We start from the raw sequence: 11,746 nt of genomic DNA on the forward strand, positions 1-11,746 counted from the left end.
TTGACATTCTTGGCAAGGAGAACAATGGTTTATTATCCTAGCACTTTACTAACAAATAAGACTGCCTCCAGCAGAGATAAAATATGGGTCTTGACTTGATTGCATTTCATGTCCAAGGGAATTATCTTCTATTCATTCTGATGCCCTTTCATTATGCAGTGTATCTTTTTGTTCTTTATCCTTACCCCGCAAAGTAACCCCTGGCTTTCACTCTGAGAAGGCAGCTTCCTGAAATCACCATGGGCATGGCAGTTTGATTATCTTATGAAACATATACTGTATTTTCACTTCTCCCATTGGATATCTTGGAATTTTTTGTTCGTTTGCTTTTGTTTCTCCAGATGTGTATGGTTACTTTCTTCTCTAATTTTTCTGTCTGCTTCCTTTTGGTATTTGCTTATGTTGTTGCTACTGTTTTAGCACATGGAAGTCTTGGCTTTTACATCATACCTACGTTTAAGAGGGCTATCTGGACGCTTTTCTTTGCCCACATGGACAAGTGTGTTACACAGAACGATAGTTTTCTTCAAAACAAAAGGAATATTTAATATTTTCATGAAAACACTTCTATTTCTCTCCCTATTCTTTGCCTTCCAAAAGATTTTAAAAATTAAACCTTTTTGTGTGTAGAGTTCAAAGCATTTTCACAAAGAGAGCACAGCCGTGTAACTATCGTCCCCTCATGTCCCCTCCCTGTCACTGCCTGCCTGTTCCCAAAGGTAACCACTATTCTGACTTCTATCATCAGCCTAAATTTTTCCTCTTTTGCTTGACATTACAGTTGTATGATTCAATCGTGTTGTCATGGATAACGGTAGTTTCTTCATTTTTACTACTGCATACCATTCCATTGGATAACTACACTACAATTTATGTTGATGGTCATTTGATTTGCAAATTTGGGGCTATTACAAATAGTACTGCTATCACATTTTTGTATATGTCTTTTGGTGAATATATGTCCACATTTTTCTTAGTATGTACCTAGAGGCAGAATTAATGGGGAAGAGGGTATGCATATATTCACTGTTGGTAGGTTGTCCCAATTTATATTTCTGCCAAGAAGGTATGAAAGTCCTGTATCAGTTCAAATATTTGCCGGCACTTGGTATTACTGGCCTTTTAATGATAGCAATTCTGTTAAGTGTGTGGCAGCATCTTGTTGTGGTCCTATTTTGCATATTCCTGATGAATAATAAGATTGCATACCTTTTGTGTTTATTGGCATTTGGAGAGCCGCCTCTATGAAGTGCTTAGAACAGTTTTCATCCTTTTTCTGTTGAGTGTTATATATATTTCTTATTAATATTTAAGACTTCTTTATATATTATGGAGATGAGTTCTTTGTTGGATATATGTGTTGCAAATACTGTCTCCCACTCTGTGGATTGCCTTTTTACATTCTCATAGAATCTTTTAATAAATAGAAGTTGTTAATTTTTTAAAAAACTTTTTATGACAAAATCATTTTAGACTTACAAAAATAATACAGAGAGTGCCTGTATACTTTTCACCTAGCATTCCTTAATAGGAACAAATTACTTTACCAGAGTACAAAAAATTAATACTGCCACAATACTATTTACTAATCTGCAGACCTTAATCCCCATTTTGTCAACTGTCCACTAATGCCCTTTTTGCAGTTCAGGATCCAACCTAAGATTCCTACGTTGCCTAAAATTGTCATGTATCGTTGGTCTTTTGCAATCTGGGGTGATTCCTCAGTCTTTCTTTGTCTTTTATGAACTCAACACTTTTGAAGAGGTGTTTTGTAGAATATTCCTCAATCTGGGACTCTCTAATGTTTTCTCATAATTAGCAAAACTATTCCAGTAATTAGTAACTATAAACATGGCATATTTAAGATGTCTTGGTTTACTTTGTCTTTTTTTTTTAAGTCAGGTTTTTGAGTATGATTTATATTCACATAGAGTACAATTCATCCTTGCTAGTGTATAGTTCTGAATTTTGACAAATATTTCCAGTCACGTAACAACTATCAATTGAAATACAGAACAGTCCCATTAACCCCCTAAAATTCCCTTCCCCACCCTGCCGGTTCTTTTTTTCTTTTTCTTTTTTTTTTTTTTTTTTGAGATGGAGTCTCGCTCTGTCACCCAGGCTGGAATGTAGTGGCACGATCTCGGCTAACTGCAAGCTCCACTTCCTGCGTTTGCACCATTCTCCTGCCTCAGCCTCCCGAGTAGCTGGTACTACAGGCACCCACCACCACGCCTGGCTAATTTGTTTGTACTTTTAGTAGAGACGGAGTTTCACCGTGTTAGCCAGGATGGTCTCGATCTCCTGACGTCGTGATCCGCCTGCCTCAGCCTCCCAAAGTGCTGGGATTACAGGTATGAGCCACTGCGCCCAGCCCTCTCATGCCCCTTTTTAGTCAATGTCTTCCCCTACTCCAACCCATGGCAACACGTATCTCAGGGGTCCACAACCTCCAGGCCATGGTGTCAGTTTGTGGCCTGTTATCACCGGGCTGCACAGCAGGAGGTGAGTGGCAGTTGAGTGAGCATTACTATCTGAGCTCTGCTGCCTGTCAGATCAGCAGCAGCATTAGATTCTCATAGGAGCACAAACCCCATTGTGAACTGAACATATAAGGGAACTAGATTGTGTGCTCCTTATGAGAATCTAATGCCTGATGATCTGAGGTGGAACAGTTTTATCTTGAAACCATCCCCCTCACCCCACCCTGTGGAAAAGTTGTCTCCCATGAAACCAGTTCCGGGTGCCAAGAAGGTTGAGGACTGCTGACCTATCTGTTTTTAATCTCTATAGTTTTGTTTTTTCCAGAATTGACATATAGAGTCATACAGAATAGAGCCTTTTGAGTCTGGCTTATTTCGCTTAGAATAATGCATTTGAGACACATTTATTTGGTTGTAACAGTAGTCTGTTCTTTTTCGTTGCTCAGTAGTATTCAATCGTATGGATGCACCACAATTTGGTTATTTTTTTGTTTGTTTCAATGATTTTACTCTGGTTATGTCACTATTAGAAAAAGCTGGGTGAAGAATATACAGGCACTAACTGGTTTATCCATTCACCAGTTGGTGGACATTGAGTTGCTTCCAGTTTTTAGTAAAGTTTTGACTTCTATACAAATAAAGCCATTATAAAATTTGTATAGAAGTCTTTGTGTGGACACAAGCTTTCATTTATTTTGGGTAAATACGTGCGGATGGAATTGCTGGATCATATGGTAAATGTTTAACTGTATATATAAGTAATTGCCAAACTGTTTTTCAAAGTGGCTGTACCATTTTGCATTCTCACTCTCAACATATGGGAGTTCTAGTTGCTCCACATCCTTGATAGCACCTGATATTGTCAGTTTTTCTCATGATTAGATTGAGGTTATGCTTTTTTTTTAAAGAATACCATTGACATTTTGCTTTTCTCAGTGCACCATATCAGAAAGTATAGGATGCTGGTATTGTTACTGGTCGGGTTAACTTTGATTAAGGCGATATGTGCCAGAATTCACAGTAAATTTACTATTTTTGCCTTTATAACTAATAAGTATCCTGTAGGGACATACTTTGGAAGCATACAACTATCCTCTTTCTCATTCTACCTTTACCTACTAGTTTTGGCATCCTTCAATGATTCATGCTCCCAGTAATTATTACTCTGTTGTTGCCTACAATGATTTTCTATGTCTATAATTCTCTTTGCACTTATTAATTGGAATTCTGCATAAGAAAGTGGTGTCCTTTTACCCCCATTTATCTAATTATACCAATATGGACTCAAGGATATTGATTTTATTTTATGGGTTACAATTCATTTCTTTCATATTTATTTTGTTTTTCAAATGCTCCCAGGATTAGCCACTGGGGGCTCTTTCAGATTGATTCCTATCAATATCACCTCATTTTCTGGTTACATCCTTACTTTCAGGTCCTGCAATATGTTCCAGGCTCATTTTCTATTTTCCCTGTCCATGCTCTGGAGTCAACCATTTTTCCAAGGATTTCTTGTTCCTTTTATTATAAGATGATATTTATAAATCAAGATCTTGGTGCTAGCTTTGCTCATTGTTACTGAGGTTTCAGTGCTTCTAGTCCCTCTCAACAGAAAGAGCTAGGAAGTATATAATATATGTACGGCACACACACACATACATATAGCTATGTTTATTTTTATATCTATGCATTCCATGTGAGTGTATATTAAAAGCCATGAATTCATACTGACGGTATAGGTTATAATCTAACACCACAGAGTTTCTTTGACCCTTCTCATTTCCCTCATTTTTATCTTCTTTCTCTGATAGTGAAAAACCTGTCATTATCTACAATGTATTTATATGCTCAAACCTAGTATCGACATCAAATGCTTTCAGAATTGCTAACCTTTATAAGAAGTAAATGTACTTAACCTTTAACCTCATAGCCTTTATAAGAAGCAAATGGACTTAACTATAGTACGATATTTCTATACGGTTCTTTTTGTCTTTAGCTTTACAATATATAACCAGAATTCTATTTTCCAAAGTGACTTAGTTTTTTCTATCTGCCACCTTCAGTGTGGCTATATTAGCCCAGAAGTTCTTAGTCTTGATGTAGTAATAGCTATCCATCCACCAGGAATTGGTTTTTAAAAATTACAAACCAGAAGCACCCAACTGGGTACGTTTTCACATATTAAACACCCTTGTATAACCAGCACTTCAGAAGCTCCCTCCTACCTACTTGCAACCACAAACCCACTCCTTACGGCAACCATCATCCAAATTCTAATGCAATAGCATATGTTTCCATGCTTTATACAAACAGAATAATGTTTGTATGTTTTGGTGTGTGTATCTGCCTTCTTTTGATCAACATTATGTTTGTGACATTCATGTCATTGAATGTAATTATAGTTTATTTATTGTCATTGCTGTTTAGTAGTCCATTGCATCAATACACAAAAATTTACTTATCAATTTCAACATTGACAAGAATTTGAGTGGCTTCCAGTATGAACATGTAAGTTAGTATGACACTATATTCTTAAATATGTCTTTTGGGGAATGTGTGTATGTATTTTTGGGGACTATCCTAGGAATAAAATTGTCTGCATTATAGGGTATGCATATGTTCAACTTTCATAGATCTGTTCAAATAGTTTGCAGTGCTGTAAGCAATATACAGGAGTTCCAGGTTGTTCCACATCTTAGTCGACACTTAGTATTGTCTACCTTTTAAATTTTACCCATTTTTGTAGATGTGACATCATATTGTAGTTTTAGTTAGCATTTCTCTGATGTCTAATTAAGCTAATCATTTTTTCCATATAGTTATTGGCCATTAGGCTGGCTTCTTCGTAAAGTCCATTATTTTGCTCATTTTTCTATTTTTCTTTTTCTTTCTTTTCTTTTTTTATTTTTTGAGAGCTTTATCACCCAGGCTGGAGTGCAGTGGCAAGATCTCGCCTCACTGCAACCCCCACCTCCTGAGTTCAAGCGATTCTCCTGCCTCAGCCTCCCGATTAGCTGTGACTACAGGCACGCACCACCATACCCAGTTATTTTTTTGTATTTTTAGTAGAGATGGGGTTTCTCCATGTTGGCCAGGCTGGTCTTAAACTCCTGACCTCAAGTGATCCACCCACCTGAGCCTCTCAACGTGCAAGGATTACAGGCGTGAGCCTCCATGCCCAGCTCCATTTTTCTATTTTTCTATTGAGTCACTGGATTGTATATTTGTTTTCTTACTGAATGGTGGAAGTTATTTATGCATTCTGAACGAGTCCTTTTTTTGGAATTATGTGTTGTAGATATTTTGTCCTACTCTTTGAATTGCCTTTTCACTCTTTTAATCATGCCTTTACATGAAAAAAAGTTTTTAATTCTAATATAGTCCAATTTATAAAGGTTTCCATCATGTTTATCAATTTTAATTCCTTTAAAAATATATTAACTACTTCAATATCACAAAGATATTCTCCTGTTTTTAACTTTTAGAAGACATATTTTGTTTTACCTTTCAAGTTACATTGCATTCCACTAGAATCGTCTTTTTTTTTTAATTTAAGGAAATAGTTTATTATTTAAAATATCTTAGAAAAATCATGTAAAAGCATCAATTTTATGACAAAATTAAATTATTATTATTATTATTTTTTTTGAGACAGAGTCTCTCTCTCTCTGTCACCCAGACTGGAGTGCAGTAGTGCAATCTCAGCTCACTACAAGCTCCGCCTCCCAGGTTCATGCTATTCTCTTGCCTCAGCCTCTGGAGTAGCTGGGACTACAGGCACCCGCCACCATTCCTGGCCAGTTTTTTTTTTTTTTTTGTATTTTTAGTAGAGACGGGGTTTCGCGGTGTTAAGCCAGGATGGTCTCAATCTCCTGACCTCGTGATCTACCCGCCTCGGTCTCTCAAAGTGCTAGGATTACAGGCGTGAGCCACCACGAAAGAAAATTTAAAATTTTTTAAATTGACAGATAACATTTTATCTGTTGTATTGTGTACAACATATTAGAATTGCTTTTTATGTATGATGTAAGGGTAGGGATCAAGATTTTATTTTTTTCCCTTAAGATTTATAATTACTCCTGAACAAGTTATTAAAAAAAACTTGTTTTCCATCTTATCATAAGTTAAATGATCATGTATGTGTGTATCAGTTTCTGGACTCTTAGATCTATGTCTCTGGTCTATTTGTATACTCTTGTAATAATTCCACACTTGTAAATCTTGCATTGTAATAAGCATTGTACCTGATAGTGTCAGTTCTACAGCTCTGTTCTTGAATATTATTTTGGCTGTGCTTAATCCTTTACATTTCCATATGTATTTTAGAATCAGCTTGTTAACACCAGCCAAATGCATATTCTCATACAAAGCCACTGGGTTTTTACTTTAGCTTGCATTGAATCCATATGTCATTTTGGGGGCATTGTCATCTTTACAATACTGTGTTTTCCAATCCATGAAGATCATATAGCCATCTATTTATTTAGGTTTTTCGTAACTTTTTTCCTTAGTGGTAGAGATTTTCTAGTTATCTTTTTGTTATTGATTTCTAGTTTAACTGCACTGTAGTCTAACATATTCTGTATGATTTCAATTATTTTGAATATTTTGAGGTTTGCTTTGTCCGTGCATATTGTCAAGTTTTGGTAAATGTTCTGTGTTCATTTGAATGACATTTATATTCCTCATTTATTGGGTGCAATGTTCTACATAAGCACAGTTTATTAATTATGCTGTTCAAATATTCTCTATCCTTAGCATTTTTTGTCTACTTCTATCATTTCCTGAGAAATAGATTTATCTATTTCCCCCTTTTTCTTATGCTAATTTTGCTTTAGTTTGAGGCTATGTATTACATGTTGGAAAATACAGAAAATACAGGCCAGGTGCAGTGGCTCATGCATGTAATCTCAGCACTTTGGGAAGCTGAGGCAGGCAGATCGCTTGAGCCCAAGGTTCAAGACCAGCCTGGGCAACATGTGAAACCCCATCTCTACAAAAATACAAAAATTAGCCAGGCGTGGTGGTGTGCACCTGTAGTCCCAGTTACTTGGGAGACTGAGGTGGGATAATTGCTTGAGCCCAGGAGGCTGAGATTGCAGTGAGCTGTGTTCATGCCACTGCATTCCAGCCTGGGCAACAGAGCAAGACCTTGTTTCAGTAACAAAAAAAAAAAAAGAAAGAAAAAAGAAAAAAAAATTAGAAGTGTTATACATTTTTAGTGGATTAATCCTTTTCTCATTATAAGATGTCCTTCTTTATCTTTAGTAATGCTCATTACATTAAAGTTTACTTTTTCTGAACAGATGTGGTGGCTCACACCTGTAATCCCAGCACCTGGGGGGCCAAGACAAGAGGATAGCTTGAGGCCAGGAGTTTGAAACCAGCCTGGGCAATATAGTGAGATCTCATGTCTACAAAAAAGAAAAATTAGCCAGGCACGGTGGCATGTATCTGTAGTCCCAGCTACTTGGGAGGCTGGGGTGAGGGGATGGCTTGAGCCCAGGAGGTCTGGGTTGTAGTGAGCCACCATCTTGCCACTGCACTCTAGCCTGTGCAACAGAGTGAGACCTCATCTCAAAAAAAAGAAAAAAAGAAAAAAGAGAGAGAGTTTATTTTTCTGATACGTGACTCTATTATCCTTATTTTTCCTAATGCTTGTATGGTATATTTTTTTCCAATTATTTACAGCCAGCCTTTCTATGCCCTTATATTTAAGGTATGTTTCTTATAAGCAGCATATAGTTGAGGATTTTTTAAAAAATCCAATTAGACAATTTTTAAATTTGAATTGTAGCACAGTCCATCTACATTCATGGAAATACTGAAATAATAACTTATTTGGGTTTAAATCTATTGTATGATTTATCTTTTCTTTGTTCTACATTCCTTTTCCTCTCCTTTGTTGTCTTCTTTTGAATTGGTCAAGTATTTTTTTTTTATCATTCCATATCCCCCTTCTATTGACCTTTTAGGTATATATTCTTTTATCTCCTTTTTAAGTGACCACTTTAGAAATTATACCATGCATTCCTGACTTACAATAGTTTAGTATAAATTAGTACTTTTACTACTTCCTGGACAATGGAAGAACCTTGGAATACATTAACTCCAGTTATCTCCCTCCGCCCGTGTGGGTTTTGGAAGATAGTTATGAAGGTAAACTAGTAGTCTGCCAGCTAAGAAGAGGTTGTAGGTACGGAAAACAGCAAGTCTGTGTGTAATGATCTCCTTTGCCTTCTCCAACACATTCTCTCCTTTTTCTATGAGGCTGACCACTTGGATAACTGCACCACCAAGGTGGCTTTGTCCTCTCCCTTTCTGTTTTGTAGCTAGTGGGAGGGACTGGCAAGAGACTGTAAGATTAGAGCAGTTGGAATACTTATTCTGTCCTTCCCATCATCCCTGCAAGCCTGCCATGGTTCTGACTGCAGCTGCATCCTCCTACAGCTCCAGCCTCATATGACCCCTCTTGCAAGATCTGACTCCTGCAAGAGTCTGGTCTGGAAGAAGCTGCAATAATATTCCACAGCAATTGGTGTCCAGTACATATGTAATAAAACCCGCACCCTCATTGTGGTCTACAAGACATTAGTTGATTGGGGCCTCTCTCTGCTAATCGGACCTTGGCTGCACTTTCTCACTCATTTACTGCTTCTTTGTCAAATAGTCATTTTTCCCCTGTTCAGAAAACATGTCAAGCTCCCTCCAGCCTCTGGCCTTTTGCAATTGCTGTTTCCCTTCTTGGGCACATTTTCCTTCTCATCATCCAAGTTTCGGCTCAACAATCACATTCTTACAGAAGGCTTTAACAGTTACTCTCTCTAAAGGGGCTTCCTTTTTCTGTTTCTCATGTATTACTGGAAGTTTGCCCCCTATAGGACTTATTGCTGTCTGGAGACTTTTCTTCATTTATTTGTTGACTTCTGTATTATCTGCCTCCCTCCTCTACAATGTAGAGTTCATCAGAGGGAAACTTTGTCTGTCATATTCACCAGAGTATCTTTAGCACCTAGAAGAAACATAATAGATGCTTGGTCAGTATTTCTTGAATGAGTTAATGAACTTATTTTTCTGTCTGGCTCCCAAATATCCCCCCTCCTCATATATACATTCAATCCTTTATCACCTTGTATGAGGCCAATTCTTCCATTGCTATAAAGAAATACCTGAGACTGGGTAATTTATAAAGAAAAGAGGTTTAATTGGCTCGTGATTCTGCAGGCTGTACAGAAAGCATTAGTGGCGTCTGCTGCTGGGTAGGCCTCAGGAAGCTTCCAGTCATGGCAGAAGGTCAAGAGGGTGCAGATATGTCATATGGTGAAAGCAGAAGCAAGAGGCAGGGGAGGTGCCACACACTTTCAAACAACGAGATCTTGCAAGAACTCACTGACTATCATGAGCACAGCATCAAGGGATGGTGCTAAACCATTCATGAGAAATCCACTCCCATGACCAATCACCTTCCACTAAGCCCAACCTCCAACACTGGGGAGTACAACTCAGCATGAGATTTGGGTGGGAACACATATCCAAACTGTATCACATCCCCCATTTCTCACTCACCAACAAATGAGGACTTTTCCAGCAAAGATCATTAGGCTAATGACAACAAATGACTTACTTGGGGAAAGCTTCCTGCAGGAAGTGGCATCTGATGTGGTCTTTAAAGAGAGGCAGGGAACTTGTACATAGGGAATCATCCAGCAATGAATTCAAGTCTAAGAATACAAAAAACCAAACTGAAAACAAAATTCCAGGCCAAAATATTTATTTTACTATTTTATTTTATTTTATTTTATTTTATTATTTTATTTTATTTTATTTTATTTTATTTTATTTTATTTTATATTTTGAAATGGAGTCTCACTCTATTGTCCAGGCTGGAGTGCAGTGACACAATCTTGGCTCACTGCAACCTCTACCTCCCAGGTTCAAGCAATTATCCTGCCTCAGCCTTGAGAGTAGCTGGGACTACAGGCACGCACCACCATGGCTGGCTAATTTTTTTGTATTTTCAGTAGAGACGGGGTTTCACCATATTGGCCAGGCTGGTCTTGAACTCCTGGCCTCACATGATCCGCCCACCTCGCCCTTCCAAAGTGTTGGGATTACAGGCAAGAGCCACTGCACCCAGTGCCAAAATATTATTTTGAATGAAAACATTTAGATTGTGTTAGTTTTCTAGTGCTGTGGTCACTGCTTAAAATACTCATTTACTCCCTTACGGTTCTGTAGGTTAAGAATTCAGGCAGGCTCTTCTGGGCTCTGCTCAGTGTATCCCAAGGTTGAAAACAAGGTGTCAGCCAGCTGGGCTTGAATCTAAAGGCTCTGAAGAAGACTGCACTTTCCGACTCATTCAGGGTGTTGGCAGACTTCTGTTCCCTGAGGTTGTAGGAATGAGATCTCTGTTGTTGGCTAGTTGTCACCTGGGAGTTTCTCTCAGCTCCTTGAGGCCATTCGCCTTCCTTCTTACATAGCCACCTCCATCTGCCAGTGAGCAACAGTGTGTCAAATCATTCTCCTGCTTCAATGTCCTTAACTTCTTCTGCCTTCCTCTTCTTTAATGGCTCGTGTGATTACATTGGGACCACCCAGCTAATCCAGAAAAATGTTCCTATCTTAAGAACAACTGATTAGTACCCTTAATTGTAGCTGCAAAGTCCTTTTTCCTAGGTAGCATAACATGTTCCTCTGAGTAATGCCAGGGACAAGGTAATGGGACCCCAAATTCTGTCTACCACAGATACAAACATGGAAAAACAAAGCTGGCTTCTGGAAGGCACTGAAGAACCCTAAAGAAAAGTCTAGTCTCCCCAAGGATAAAAAAAGCAACTATCATTTTGATTTTAGAGATAAGCCCTACCTTCTCTCTTTTTAGATGTTCATCAGCTTTTCAATGGAATCTGAAATTTAAAAATTTATTATAAATTCTTATGAAGATATAATCTGAAATTTTATGTTCAACTGGTTAAAGGTAACCAGGATCTAATAATTTGTCAAAGGGGGATGAATATGGGATGCTTTTCTTGACTGCCTGAAACTCTCCTTAATCCAGAACTTCTCTAAGTGTGGCCAGATGGTGGCTTAGAGATACCCATTCGGCCAGGTGCAGTGGCTTACACTTGTAATTCCAGCACTTTGGGAGACCGAGGTGGGCAGATCACGAGGTCAGGAGATTGAAACCATCCTGGCTAACACGGAGAAACCCAGTCTCTACTAAAAATACAAAAAAAAAAAAAAAAAAAAAAAAAAAAAAATTA

This window comes from Theropithecus gelada, chromosome 14, assembly GCF_003255815.1.
Source record: "Theropithecus gelada isolate Dixy chromosome 14, Tgel_1.0, whole genome shotgun sequence".
NCBI classification, from domain to species: Eukaryota; Metazoa; Chordata; class Mammalia; order Primates; family Cercopithecidae; genus Theropithecus; species Theropithecus gelada.